The 15,172-nt window shown below is 48.8% G+C and overlaps 1 pseudogene; it reads right to left on the reverse strand.

Moving 5' to 3' along the window:
* Positions 1 to 242: 242 nt before the first annotated feature.
* The window catches only part of LOC129832509 (ATP-dependent DNA/RNA helicase DHX36-like), a 15,886-nt pseudogene continuing 956 nt past the window's right edge, over positions 243 to 15,172 (reverse strand).

Raw genomic sequence — 15,172 nt, forward strand, 5'->3', positions numbered from 1 at the left:
GTTATGCCTGGAGAACAGGGAACAGACATCTGTTATAGCTGGGGCCAGTGGACAGACATCTGTTATAGCTGGGGACCAGGGAACAGACATCTGTTATGGCTGGAGACCAGGGAACAGACATCTGTTATAGCTGGGGACCAGGGAACAGACATCTGTTATGGCTGGAGGACAGACATCTGTTATGGCTGGAGACCAGGGAACAGACATCTGTTATGGCTGGAGAACCAGGGAACAGACATCTGTTATGTCTGGAGACCGGGGAACAGACATCTGTTATAGCTGGGGCCAGTGGACAGACATCTGTTATAGCTGGGGGACCAGGGAACAGACATCTGTTATAGCTGGGGGACCAGGGAACAGACATCTGTTATGGCTGGGGCCAGTGGACAGACATCTGTTATAGCTGGGGGACCAGGGAACAGACATCTGTTATAGCTGGGGGAACAGGCATCTGTTATAGCTGGGGGACCAGGGAACAGACATCTGTTATGGCTGGAGACCAGGGAACAGACATCTGTTATAGCTGGAGACCAGTGGACAGACATCTGTTATGGCTGGGGGACCAGGGAACAGACATCTGTTATAGCTGGAGACCAGACATCTGTTATAGCTGGGGACCAGGGAACAGACATCTGTTATAGCTGGAGACCAGGGAACAGACGTCTGTTATGGCTGGAGGACCAGGATACAGACATCTGTTATGGCTGGAGACCAGGGAACAGACATCTGTTATGGCTGGGGGACCAGGGAACAGACATCTGTTATAGCTGGAGACCAGGGAACAGACATCTGTTATAGCTGGGGACCAGGGAACAGACATCTGTTATAGCTGGAGACCAGGGAACAGACATCTGTTATAGCTGGGGACCAGGGAACAGACATCTGTTATGGCTGGAGAACAGACATCTGTTATAGCTGGAGACCAGGGGACAGACATCTGTTATGTCTGGAGACCGGGGAACAGACATCTGTTATAGCTGGGGACCAGGAAACAGACATCTGTTATAGCTGGGGGACCAGGGAACAGACATCTGTTATAGCTGGAGACCAGGGAACAGACATCTGTTATAGCTGGAGACCAGGGAACAGACATCTGTTATAGCTGGAGACCAGACATCTGTTATAGCTGGGGACCAGGGAACAGACATCTGTTATAGCTGGAGACCAGGGAACAGACATCTGTTATGGCTGGAGACCAGGGAACAGACATCTGTTATAGCTGGGGACCAGGGAACAGACATCTGTTATGGCTGGAGACCAGGGAACAGACATCTGTTATAGCTGGAGACCAGACATCTGTTATAGCTGGAGACCAGGGAACAGACATCTGTTATAGCTGGGGACCAGGGAACAGACATCTGTTATGGCTGGGGGACAGACATCTGTTATGGCTGGAGACCAGACATCTGTTATAGCTGGAGACCAGGGAACAGACATCTGTTATGGCTGGGGGACAGACATCTGTTATGGCTGGAGACCAGGGAACAGACGTCTGTTATGGCTGGGGGACTAGCCCCCTAGCAATTTGATTTCCAGACAATAACATTCAGCCTCTGGCCATTTGAGTGACAGCTAGCAAGAATCGCCCACCGAGCGAGGACGTGATGACGTGGTGCACATATCGGCACACGTGATGTAGTACGCAATTTTTTGGAGGACCACTTTTGCCTCACGGGCACTGCTTTCAGAACTACTGGCTAAAAAAAGATTATTAAAAAGTACCGGAGAATCTCTTTAATGTAGGATTTGATCTGTTTATGTACCAACTGTTTCTTAGTTAGAAAACACAGATGTGCATTTATCACGGCTTTGTGATAGGAGCCAATTTTGGGAAAGTTCTAGATCGTGGAATATATCTGTTTAACAGCCAGAAACGTATCATCTTTCACTTCGAGTCAGGATCCAATCTGATCGCCCCCCTTTTTTTTGGGGGGGGGGGGGGGGGGCTGTGAACCTCAAAGGCAGACGTTTTCTTCGTTCGTAGACATCACGTTTTCAAGGTAAACACTCCAGATATCTCCTCAATTAGAAATGACCTTTCAAAAGTATTACCTTTATAAACACTATAATGTGACTCTAGTGTAGATCGGGAATGAATTTACGCCTTAAATCTCTACAATTTCACCACACACTGCAATAAGTTTAAGCAACGGAAAGTGAACCGTTAGTCAGCCAAGTAGTCTATTTGACAACACGTGAGAACATATTCAAGCAATGTCAACAAAACAGCATTCAATACAATTAACTGTTATATGACATATTGTTGCTAATAAATGCATTCATCTGCTGCTCAGTCTTTTCCAGTTGGCTTGTAGAATAATATTAAAATGTTTGGGGACATCGTCCAGACCAGTCCTTGATTTCTTCACACACCATCCTGTCCATACATGGGTGAATTCCAATGGAAACGTGTCAATGTGTATAAACCATAGAGATTATTCGAGCACTCTACTTGGAAATAACTTATTTTCGCATGGACATTGCCATTGAGGGCTTCCACCATTTTAAAGTAGTCAACTGGGTGGGGATTCCTATGGGTTGGGAGTGATCAGCCAATGATCAGAGCATTGTCTTCTTTAAATTGGTTTGCCTAGTTTGTAAATGGCATTAAGCTACATCACCGCCATCTAGTGGCCACAATAAATGAATGACACACAATATTTGGCACCAATATTCCATTTTTTTCAAACATAAAAAGATCGACTTTGAAATGGAGATAGACACCAAAGCTGGGACTTCTTTCCATCTCTGTGGCCTGAGCTCTTCTCTAGGTTGAGAAGTGATGCACCAGTTATAGTACTCGTTACGTCCTCTAGGGGCAGTGTTCCCCAACTACTGTTAGCCGCGTTAGATTTGGGCCTCTCCTTGGGTGGTGATGAGGTCTGTGATGGCTGTGATGACAGCACGGTCTTTGGATTGAATCTGCTCTAATAGAGAGTCCAACTCCTTCTTCAGATTCTACAGGCAGAGGTGGAGAAGGAACACGGTCAGGTGTGTGTGTGTTCGTACCTTGACGAGGTGAGCGATGCTGGAAGACGTCCACAGCGATGGTCTCCTGGTCCTGATCCAGGTGATGTCACCTCCAAAGAACAGCCCGGAGAACGGAGACACCTCCGAAACAGACAGGGACACAGTATTAACGCACACACACTTACAGGAAAATCCCATTTAAATCATTCAGAAACAACCAGTGAAGACTATTTATTTAACTAGGCAAGTCAGTTAAGAACAAATTCTTATTTTCAATGACGGCCTAGGAACAGTGGGTTAACTGCCTTGTTCAGGGACAGAACGACAGATTTTTACCTTGTCAGCTCGGGGATTCGATCTAGCAACGTTTCGGTTACTGGCCCAACGCTCTAACCACTAGGCTCCCTGCCGCCCCTCTAACCACTAGGCTACCTGCCGCCCCTCTAACCGCTAGACTACCTGCCGCCCCTCTAACCGCTAGACTACCTGCCGCCCCTCTAACCACTAGGCTACCAGCCGCCCCTCTAACCACTAGGCTACCAGCCGCCCCTCTAACCACTAGGCTACCAGCCGCCCCTCTAACCTCTAGGCTACCTGCCGCCCCTCTAACCGCTAGACTACCTGCCGCCCCTCTAACCGCTAGACTACCTGCCGCCCCTCTAACCACTAGGCTACCAGCCGCCCCTCTAACCTCTAGGCTACCTGCCGCCCCTCTAACCTCTAGGCTACCAGCCGCCCCTCTAACCTCTAGGCTACCTGCCGCCCCTCTAACCTCTAGGCTACCTGCCGCCCCTCTAACCGCTAGGCTACCTGCCGCCCCTCGAACCTCTAGGCTACCTGCCTCCCCTCTAACCACTAGGCTACCTGCCGCCCCTCGAAACTCTAGGCTACCTGCCGCCCCTCTAACCGCTAGGCTACCTGCCGCCCCTCGAACCTCTAGGCTACCAGCCGCCCCTCTAACCTCTAGGCTACCTGCCGCCCCTCTAACCTCTAGGCTACCTGCCGCCCCTCTAACCGCTAGGCTACCTGCCGCCCCTCGAACCTCTAGGCTACCTGCCTCCCCTCTAACCACTAGGCTACCTGCCGCCCCTCGAAACTCTAGGCTACCTGCCGCCCCTCTAACCGCTAGGCTACCTGCCGCCCCTCGAACCTCTAGGCTACCTGCCGCCCCTCGAACCTCTAGGCTACCTGCCACCCCTGTGAAACTGGTGAAATGCTTACTGACGAGCTCTTCCCAACAATGCAGAGAGAAGGAAACAAAAATAAATACTAGAAAAATGAGGACTACATTCGGAAACTATTCAGACCCCTTCACTTCTTCCACATTGTGTTACGTTACAGCCTTATTCTAAAATGTATTAAATTGTTTTTTCCACTCATCAATCTACACGCAAAACCCTATAATGACAAAACAAAAACAGGTTTTTAGATTTTTAAACTGAAATATCACCAATTCATATTCAGTATTCAGACCCTTTACTCAGTACTTTGTTGAAGCACCTTTGGCAGCGAGTACAGCCTCGAGTCTTCTTGGGTATGACACTACAAGCTTGGCACACCTGTATTTGTTGCTCCCATTCTTCTCTGCAGATCCTCTCAAGCTCTGTCAGGTTGGATGGGGAGCGTTGCTGCACAGCTATTTTCAGGTCTTTCCAGAAATGTTTGATCGGGTTCAAGTCCGGGTTCTGGCTTCGTCCCAAAGCCACTCCTGCGTTGTCTTGGCTGTGGGCTTAGAGTCATTGTCCTGCTAGAAAGTGAACCCTTCGCCCCAGTCTGAGGTCCTGAGAGCTCAGGAGTAGGTTTTCATCAAGGATCTCTGTGTACTTTGCTCCGCTCATCTTTCCCTCAATCCTGGCTAGTCTCCCAGTCCCTGCTGCTGAAAAACATCCCCACAGCATGATGCTGTCACCACCATGCTTCACCGTAGGGATGGTGCCAGGTTTCCTCCAGACGTTACGCTTGGCATTCAGGCTAAAGAGTTCAATCTTGGCTTCATCAGACCAGAGAATCTTGTTTTTCATGGTTTGAGAGTCCTTTAGGTGTCTTTTGGCAAAGTCCAAGAGGACTCTCATGTGCCTTTTACTGAGGAGTGGATCCCGTCTGGCCACTCTAGTATAAAGGCCTGATTGGTGGAGTGCTGCAGAGATGGTTGTCCTTCTGGAAGGTTCTCCCGTCATTATACGCTCTACATGCTTCAGCACTCTGTGATCCTGTTCTGTGTGACCCGGCACTTCTCGGCTGAGCCATTGTTTAAATTCACACACAGGAAGATGTGGAGACGGACAGGAACACATCATTAACACACACACACTCCCTCTCTTCCTCCAAGCTCCCCGTCTCTCCATGTCCTCCCACACTCACTCCCTCTCTTCCTCCAAGCTCCCCGTCTCTCCATGTCCTCCCACACTCACTCCCTCTCTTCCTCCAAGATCCCCGTCTCTCCATGTCCTCTCACTCCCTCTCTTCCTCCAAGATCCCCGTCTCTCCATGTCCTCTCACTCCCTCTCTTCCTCCAAGCTCCCCGTCTCTCCATGTCCTCTCACTCCCTCTCTTCCTCCAAGCTCCCCGTCTCTCCATGTCCTCTCACTCCCTCTCTTCCTCCAAGCTCCCCGTCTCTCCATGTCCTCTCACTCCCTCTCTTCCTCCAAGCTCCCCGTCTCTCCGTGTCCTCCCACACTCACTCCCTTAGCGTTGTGAATGAGTCCATTCTATCCTCTTTTCTCCTTGCAAACGTTGAACACACAGCTAGAGGCTCAGGTCAAAAGGGCTTGAGTAGACTGGGGCCTGTGAACAGAAGGTGGTCCGATGTGGCTCAGTCGGTAGATCATGGCGATGGCAATGCCAAGTGGTTGTGGGTTGGAGTCCCGCTGGGGCCAACACTACATAAAATGTCTTGATTAAAGTTGGGATTCAGAGCAACACTTCTATGCTAACAGAGCACGAGAGACAGAGGGCGCGCGAGAGACAGAGGGCGCGCGAGAGACAGAGGGCGCGCGAGAGACAGAGGGCGCGCGAGAGACAGAGGGCGCGCGAGAGACAGAGGGCGCGCGAGAGACAGAGGGCGCTAGAGAGACAGAGGGCGCGCGAGAGACAGAGGGCGCGCGAGAGACAGAGGGCGCGCGAGAGACAGAGGGCGCGCGAGAGACAGAGGGCGCGCGAGAGACAGAGGGCGCGCGAGAGACAGAGGGCGCGCGAGAGACAGAGGGCGCGCTAGAGAGACAGAGGGCGCGCTAGAGAGACAGAGGGCGCGCTAGAGAGACAGAGGGCGCGCGAGAGACAGAGGGCGCGCGAGAGACAGAGGGCGCGCGAGAGACAGAGGGCGCGCGAGAGACAGAGGGCGCGCGAGAGACAGAGGGCGCGCGAGAGACAGAGGGCGCGCGAGAGACAGAGGGCGCGCGAGAGACAGAGGGCGCGCGAGAGACAGAGGGCGCGCGAGAGACAGAGGGCGCGCGAGAGACAGAGGGCGCGCGAGAGACAGAGGGCGCGCGAGAGACAGAGGGCGCGCGAGAGACAGAGGGCGCGCGAGAGACAGAGGGCGCGCGAGAGACAGAGGGCGCGCGAGAGACAGAGGGCGCGCGAGAGACAGAGGGCGCGCGAGAGACAGAGGGCGCGCGAGAGACAGAGGGCGCGCGAGAGACAGAGGGCGCGCGAGAGACAGAGGGCGCGCGAGAGACAGAGGGCGCGCGAGAGACAGAGGGCGCGCGAGAGACAGAGGGCGCGCGAGAGACAGAGGGCGCGCGAGAGACAGAGGGCGCGCGAGAGACAGAGGGCGCGCGAGAGACAGAGGGCGCGCGAGAGACAGAGGGCGCGCGAGAGACAGAGGGAGCGCTAGAGAGACAGAGGGAGCGCTAGAGAGACAGAGGGAGCGCTAGAGAGACAGAGGGAGCGCTAGAGAGACAGAGGGAGCGCTAGAGAGACAGAGGGAGCGCTAGAGAGACAGAGGGAGCGCTAGAGAGACAGAGGGAGCGCTAGAGAGACAGAGGGAGCGCTAGAGAGACAGAGGGAGCGCTAGAGAGACAGAGGGAGCGCTAGAGAGACAGAGGGAGCGCTAGAGAGACAGAGGGAGCGCTAGAGAGACAGAGGGAGCGCTAGAGAGACAGAGGGAGCGCTAGAGAGACAGAGGGAGCGCTAGAGAGACAGAGGGCGCTAGAGAGACAGAGGGCGCTAGAGAGACAGAGGGCGCGCGAGAGACAGAGGGCGCGCGAGAGACAGAGGGCGCGCGAGAGACAGAGGGCGCGCGAGAGACAGAGGGCGCGCGAGAGACAGAGGGCGCGCGAGAGACAGAGGGCGCGCGAGAGACAGAGGGCGCGCGAGAGACAGAGGGCGCGCGAGAGACAGAGGGCGCGCGAGAGACAGAGGGCGCGCGAGAGACAGAGGGCGCGCGAGAGACAGAGGGCGCGCGAGAGACAGAGGGCGCGCGAGAGACAGAGGGCGCGCGAGAGACAGAGGGCGCGAGAGACAGAGGGGCGCGCGAGAGACAGAGGGCGCGCTAGAGACAGAGGGGCGCTAGAGAGACAGAGGGGCGCTAGAGAGACAGAGGGCGCGCTAGAGAGACAGAGGGCGCTAGAGAGACAGAGGGCGCTAGAGAGACAGAGGGCGCGCTAGAGAGACAGAGGGCGCGCTAGAGAGACAGAGGGCGCGCTAGAGAGACAGAGGGCGCGCTAGAGAGACAGAGGGCGCGCTAGAGAGACAGAGGGCGCGCTAGAGAGACAGAGGGCGCGCTAGAGAGACAGAGGGCGCGCTAGAGAGACAGAGGGCGCGCTAGAGAGACAGAGGGCGCGCTAGAGAGACAGAGGGCGCGCTAGAGAGACAGAGGGCGCGCTAGAGAGACAGAGGGCGCGCTAGAGAGACAGAGGGCGCGCGAGAGACAGAGGGCGCGCGAGAGACAGAGGGCGCGCGAGAGACAGAGGGGCGCGCGAGAGACAGAGGGCGCGCGAGAGACAGAGGGCGCGCGAGAGACAGAGGGGCGCGCGAGAGACAGAGGGAGCGCTAGAGAGACAGAGGGAGCGCTAGAGAGACAGAGGGAGCGCTAGAGAGACAGAGGGAGCGCTAGAGAGACAGAGGGGCGCTAGAGAGACAGAGGGCGCGCTAGAGAGACAGAGGGCGCGCTAGAGAGACAGAGGGCGCTAGAGAGACAGAGGGGCGCTAGAGAGACAGAGGGCGCTAGAGAGAGGTAGAGAGGAGGGATCAGTTGCCCATCTCTGCTCTAGCTGATAACAGTCAGGGCAGCAGGGTAGAAGAGGACAGAGAAAGAGAAACAGAAAGGTTGGTATTGACGATTCCTCTTTCCTGGTAACTGTGTCTGGGAGCTTTGATCTGCCAGGGGCTTTGAGTGGGAGTTGAAAGCCACTGGGTTTAATCAAATATTCATCATGTCGTAAAATGGCACCAGAGTTAACCTTTAACCCCGTCTTCTTATTGGTTGATGGATTTGATGCAGCAGTGCTGTGTGTATGCTGTAATGTCTACTCTGAGGTCATAGATGAGACAACTTGTTTATTTAAAAAAAAAAATTAATTGAACCTTTATTTAACAAGTCCGTTAATCTTGCGAATATAGGGGGTGGTGTTTCGATTTAGCATAAATCGGTCTCCAGATTAAACTGCCTAGTACTCAATTCTTGCTCGTACAATATGCATATTATTATTATTATTGGATAGAAAACACTCTCTAGTTTCTATAGCCGTTGGAATTATGTCTCTGAGTGAAACAGAACTCCTTCTACAGCACTTTTCATGACAGGGAGTGAGATTTCAGAAATATTGGCCCCTGTTCCCAGGTCAGTTGTATTGTCCCTGTAAATGCTATGGAGAAACAAACACTGCCTACGTCTTCCTCTAGATGTCAGTAAGTGGTGACGCTTTGAATGGAGTAGATTGCGCAGTCAGGGCCTGTATAAAACACCAAAGACCGGAAGTACATTTCTTTTCGTCTCTGCGCCTGACGCACGATGGACTTCGGACTTGCCTCCTTCCAAGCTGTTGTTTAGCCAGTAATATTTCTCCGGTCATGTTTTTACTAGTTATAGGTGTTAAAAACATCATAAGGTAGTTAATTTAAACCGTTTTATAGCAATTTATATCCGTTTAGGGCGATTTTATGGCATTTCTGTGTGACGCACTTCGAGGAGCTGGGCACTTTGAGTGCATGGTGAACGTTAGTGGCCATTTCGACGGGACAAGAGGACATCTTTCGACCAAAAGACGATTAGACCGGAGAAAGGATTCATTGCCCAAGATTCTGATGGCAGTTCAGCTAATAGTAAGAACTATTTATGATGATAAATCGTGTTTCTGTCGAAAAAATGTTAAACGCTTATGCCGCCATTTTCTTTGGGGTAGCTTCGCTTTGGCGCAACCTGTATTGAAAAGTAAGGATAATTTCAAAAATGTAATTCAGCGATTGCATTAACTTCTTCAAGCTGCGGGGTGAATATTGAAAAAACTGGAAAATATGCGCACATTTTCAAACGGGCTCTTAAGAAATTTTTGATATTCCAATATGCATATATTTACTATTATTGGATAGAAAACAGTCTATAGTTTCTAAAAACGTTTGAATTATTGCTCTAAGTTGAACAGAACTATTTTTACAGCCCATTTCCTATCCAGAATTGAGATTTCCAAAATGCGATGTCTCTCTTTAAGACCTTGTCTATAAAAGGTCATTACACTTAGGACCGTAGAAACACGTCACACGCCTTCATCTGGGTGTAATGCGGAAGTGAGAATTGAAAGGAGTCGAATATCTCGTCCATGGACTGAATACCACACCTTCTTGTGAGACCTGCGCAGTTAAAAAAAAATTCCGGGCGCGAGGCAGAATTTAGACTCGGCTCCTGGAAGAAGCTCGATAACGGTGAATATGATCTCTTGCTACGATATTATTTGATACATGTCACAAAATCATCCTAAAGTATGTTTTTTCAATATACTTTAATTATATTATTGCAATTTATTCTCGACTTTAGACGTGATGTTTTGGAAGAATTTTTTGAAGACAGAAAGATTAGCGCCGCACAGCCGTGGTGCTTGCTAACCAAAGAGGGAAATATTTCGTTCTGGAACCCAACTAAAGACTGTACTGGACATTGGACCCCGTTACAACATTCTGATGGAATATCAACAAAGATAAGGACCCAATTTGGGATGCTTTTTCATATATCTGTCGAACTGTTCTATGCTAACTGTGCTAACTGTGCTACGCTAGCGCTTGACTAGAATCAATGCTGCTGTATGCTAGCTTATGTTGTTAGCTAATATAACGATATATTGTGTTTTCGCTGTAAAACACTTCAAAAATCGGAAATATTGGCTCTATTCACACGATATCTGTCTTTCATTAGCTATCCACCATATGTTTTTCTGAAATGTTTTATGAGGTGTAATTAGTAGTTGACGTTGGTGTCTGTATTTTCTCTGGCTACTCCCGTCTGATTTCAGACTGTAGCTATGCTGTAGCATTTATGGTAGCATCAATGTAAAACTGATTTATAGCTAAAATATGCACATTTTATGAACAAAACATAGATTTATTGTGTAACATGTTATATGACTGTCATCTGAGGTAGTTTCTTCTGGGTTCTTTAGGTAGGTTTTAGGTTATTTTGGTTGGCTTGTGCATGCTACTTGAATCATAATTCATACATCATAATCATAATCATACGTGTCTGTCCACTTTTGTATTTGGTGGTGAGCTAACATAAATATATGTGGTGTTTTCTCTGTAAAACATTTAAAAAAACGGACATGTTGGCTGGATTGACAAGATGTTTATCTTTCAAATGCTGTATTGGACTTGTTAATGTGTGAAAGTTAAATATTTTTAAAAAATAGATTTTGAATTTCGCGCCCTGCAGCTGTTGTCATTTTCGTTCCGACATCGGGTTTGCAGCCCAAACAGGTTTTAAGAACTAAATTGTCTATCAATCGCTGTCCACCCTGTATTTTTTAGTCAAGTTTATGAGTATTTATGTACAAGACTAGATCACTGTCCAATATGGCGCCCGACATTTTCTGACCAGCTTGGCTACTTTTCTCATTGTATAACCACGATTTTGGTGGCTAAATATCCACATTTTCGAACAAACTCTATATGTATGTTGTAATATGATATTACAGGAGTGTCATCTGAAGAATTCTGAGAAGGTTAGTGAAAAAATTTATACATTTTGGTGGTGATAATGCTATCGCTCTTTTTGCTGTGAATCAATGCTGGGGTAATGTTTGCACATGTGCTATGCTAATATAACGATTTAATGTGTTTTCGCTGTAAGACAATTAGAAAATCTGAAATATTGTCTGGATTCACAGGATCTGTGTCTTTCAATTAGTGTATGCTGTGTATTTTTAAGAAATGTTTTATGATTAGTAATTAGGTAATACACGTTGCTCTCTGTAGTAATTCTAGTCGAGTTGTGATGGTGGGTGCAATTGTAAACTATGATTTATACCTGAAATATGCACATTTTTCTAACAAAACAAAACCTATCCTATACAATAAATATGTTATCAGACTGTCATCTGATGAGGTTTTTTCTTGGTTAGTGGCTATCAATATCTTTATTTAGCCGAATTGGTGATAGCTACTGGTGGTGAGAAAAAATGGTGGACAAAGAAAAATGTTGATTTTTGCTAACGTGGTTAGCTAATAGATTTACATATTGTGTCTTCCCTGTAAAACATTTTACAAATCAGAAATGATTGCTGGATTCAAAAGAAGTGGATCTTTCATCTGGTATCTTGGACTTGTGATTGAATGATATTTAGATGCTACTATTTAATTGTGACGCTATGCTAGCTATGCTATTCAGCTTTTTTACTGGTGGGGGAGGTGGGGGTGCTCCCGGATCCGGGTTTCTGAGTCGGTAGAAGTTAAGAGCAAATTCTTATTTACAATGACGGCCTACAAACCCCGGCCGACGTTGGGCCAATTGTGCGCCGCCCTGTGAGTTAAACTGGTTCTCCTCATCGTTCACTGTCTTGAAGTGGATACACACCTTCCCATCATTGTTAGTAAAAACCATCACCCTGGAAAGGTGGGAGAGGGGTGTGTATTAGTGTGTGTGTGTGTTCTGTACAGGATGATATGAAAGGGGTTTGTATTGGGTACACAGGGGTGTGTACACAGTGTACAAAACATTAGGAACAAGTTCTTTCCATGACATAGCTTTCACCTGGTCAGTCTATGATCCCTTATTGATGTCACTTGTTAAATCCACTTCAATCAGTGTAGATGAAGGAGTGAAGACACGTTAAAGTAAGAATTTTTGAAAGCCTTGAAACGTGTTGTGTGCCATTCAGAGGGTGAATAGGCAAGACAAAAGAACAGGGTATGGTAGTAGGTGTCAGGCGCACCGGTTTGAGTGTGTAAAGAACTGCAACGCTGCTGGGGTTTATCACGCTCAAAGGTTTCCTGTGTGTATCAAGAATGGTCCACCACCCAACGGACATCCAGCCAACTTGACACAAACTGTTGGAAGCAGCGGAGTCAACATGGGGCCAGCATCCCTGTGGAACCCTTTTGACACCTTGTAGACTCCCTGCCCCGATGAATTGAGCCTGTTCTTAGGGCACAATGAAGGTTTTCCTCATGTTTTGTCCACTCAGTGTGTGTGAAGTTTTAGTGCAGATGTTTGAACAACAGAGTTGTATTATCAGTGCACTGTCTCAGGGCATCAAAGATCGTAGGTCAATTTTGCTGCCGTCTGCTAAGTGATATGATGAGTTATTGATGCATCTGTCTGGCTGGCTGAGTTTAGGACTTATGGTCTGTCATCTATCGTGGGCTAGGAGAGCTTCTCAGGTATAAATCAATAGGAAGTTGACAAAGAGTACATTTTCAGGTCTGAGTGAATTTCACTTCCTCTGCAGAATCTGTGGTATCCTTTTGTCACTGCCAGTGTCTGTACTGTCCCTGTGAGTGCTACTGTGGGTTCGTGTTGTCTCAAGGTCTCTATCACTGCCTTGATCAGCTTCTCATTCTCGGAGAGAGGGAGGGAGAGAGAGAGAGGGAAAGAGAGAGAGAAAGAGTGTGTAAAACACAGGAAGAGAGACAGACAGAGAGAGACAGACACATGGATACAGAGAGACAGACACAGGAAAAGAGAGAGAGACAGAGAGAGACAGACACATGGATACAGAGAGACAGACACAGGAAAAGAGAGAGAGACAGACACAGGAAGAGAGAGGAGAGAGACTAGCAAATTGTAGAAAAAGACAAATCAGTTCACCTGAGTTGAAGTTAGACCGGGTCTTTATGGTTCTTGGTGCTGAGGAAGCCACCCCCCAGCAGGTCCTCAGCAAACTGACCCTTCATGTTGTGCAGCATCTACAGACAGATACAAAGAAAGACTGACAGGTCACAGGTTATCTGTCGGAAAGATATCAGTTTGTCCCTGTGGATGGTTTGTCCTCTGACAAATCAAATGTAAATTTCGGTGTTCCTCAAGGTTCCGTTTGGGACCACTATTGTTTTCACTATATATTTTACCTCTTAGGGATGTCATTCGAAACATAATGTTAACTTTCACTGCTATGTGGATGACAAACAGCTGTACATTTCAATGAAACATGGGGAAGTCCCAAAATTTCCCTCGCTAGAAGCCTGTGTTTCAGACATAAGGAAGTGGATGACTGAAAACGTTCTACTTTTAAACTTGGACAAAACAGAGATGCTTGTTCTAGGTCCCAAGAAACCAAAGAGATCTTCTGTTGGATCAGACAATTAATCTTGATGGTTGTACAGTCGTCTCAAATAAAACTGTGAAGGTCCTCGGCGTTACTTTGGACCCTGATCTCTCTTTTGACGAACATATCAAGACTGTTTCAAGGACAGATTTTTTCCATCTACGTAACATTGCAAAAATCAGAAACGTTCTGTCCAAAAATGATGCAGAAAAATGTATCCATGCTTTTGTTACTTCTAGGTTAGACTACTGCAATGCTCTACTTTCCGGCTACCCGGATAAAGCATTAAATAAACTTCAGTTAGTGCTAAATACGGCTGCTAGAATCCTGACTAGAACCCCAAAAATGTGATCATATTACTCCAGTGCTAGCCTCTCTACACTGGCTTCCTGTTAAGGCAAGGGCTGATTTCAAGGTTTTACTGTTAACCTACAAAGCATTACATGGGCTTGCTCCTACCTATCTTTCTGATTTGGTCCTGCCGTACATACCTACACGTATGCTACGGTCACAAGACGCAGGCCTCTTAATTGTCCCTAGAATGTCTAAGCAAACAGCTGGAGGCAGGGCTTTCTCCGATAGAGCTCCATTTTTATGGAATGGTCTGCCTACCCATGTGAGAGACGCAGACTCGGTCTCAACCTTTAAGTCTTTACTGAAGACTTATCTCTTCAGTAGGTCATATGATTGAGTGTAGTCTGGCCCAGGAGTGTGAAGGTGAACGGAAAGGCACTGGAGCAACAAACCGTCCTTGCTGTCTCTGCCTGGCCAGCTCCCCTCTCTCCACTGGGATTCTCTGCCTCTAACCCTATTACAGGGGCTGAGTCACTGGCTTACTGGTGCTCTCCCATGCCGTCCCTAGGAGGGGTGCGTCACTTGAGTGGGTTGAGTCACTGACGTGGTCTTCCTGTCTGGGTTGGCGCCCCCCCCTTGGGTTGTGACGTGGCGGAGATCTTTGTGGGCTATACTCGGCCTTATCTCAGGATTGTAAGTTGGTGGTTGAAGTATTCCCTCTAGTGCTGTGGGGGCTGTGCTTTGGCAAAGTGGGTGGGGTTATATCCTGCATGTTTGGCCCTGTCCAGGGGTATCATCAGATGGGGCCACAGTGTCTCCTGGCCCCTCCTGTCTCAGCCTCCAGTATTTATGCTGCAGTAGTTTATGTGTCGGGGGGGACTAGGGTCAGTCTGTTATGTCTGGAGTATTTCTCCTGTCTTATCCGGTGTCCTGTGTGAATTTAAGTATCCTCTCTCTAATTCTCTCTCTCTTTCTTTCTCTCTCTCGGAGGACCTGAGCCCTAGGACCATGCCTCAGGACTACCTGGCATGATGACTCCTTGCTGTCCCCAGTCCACCTGGCCGTGCTGCTGCTCCAGTTTCAACTGTTCTGCCTGCGGCTATGGAACCCTGACCTGTTCACCGGACGTGCTACCTGTCCCAGACCTGCTGTTTTCAACTCTCTAGAGACAGCAGGAGCGGTAGAGATACTCTCAATGATCGGCTATGAAAAGCCAACCG

The sequence above is a fragment of the Salvelinus fontinalis genome, chromosome 33 (genome assembly GCF_029448725.1).
Source record: "Salvelinus fontinalis isolate EN_2023a chromosome 33, ASM2944872v1, whole genome shotgun sequence".
NCBI classification, from domain to species: Eukaryota; Metazoa; Chordata; class Actinopteri; order Salmoniformes; family Salmonidae; genus Salvelinus; species Salvelinus fontinalis.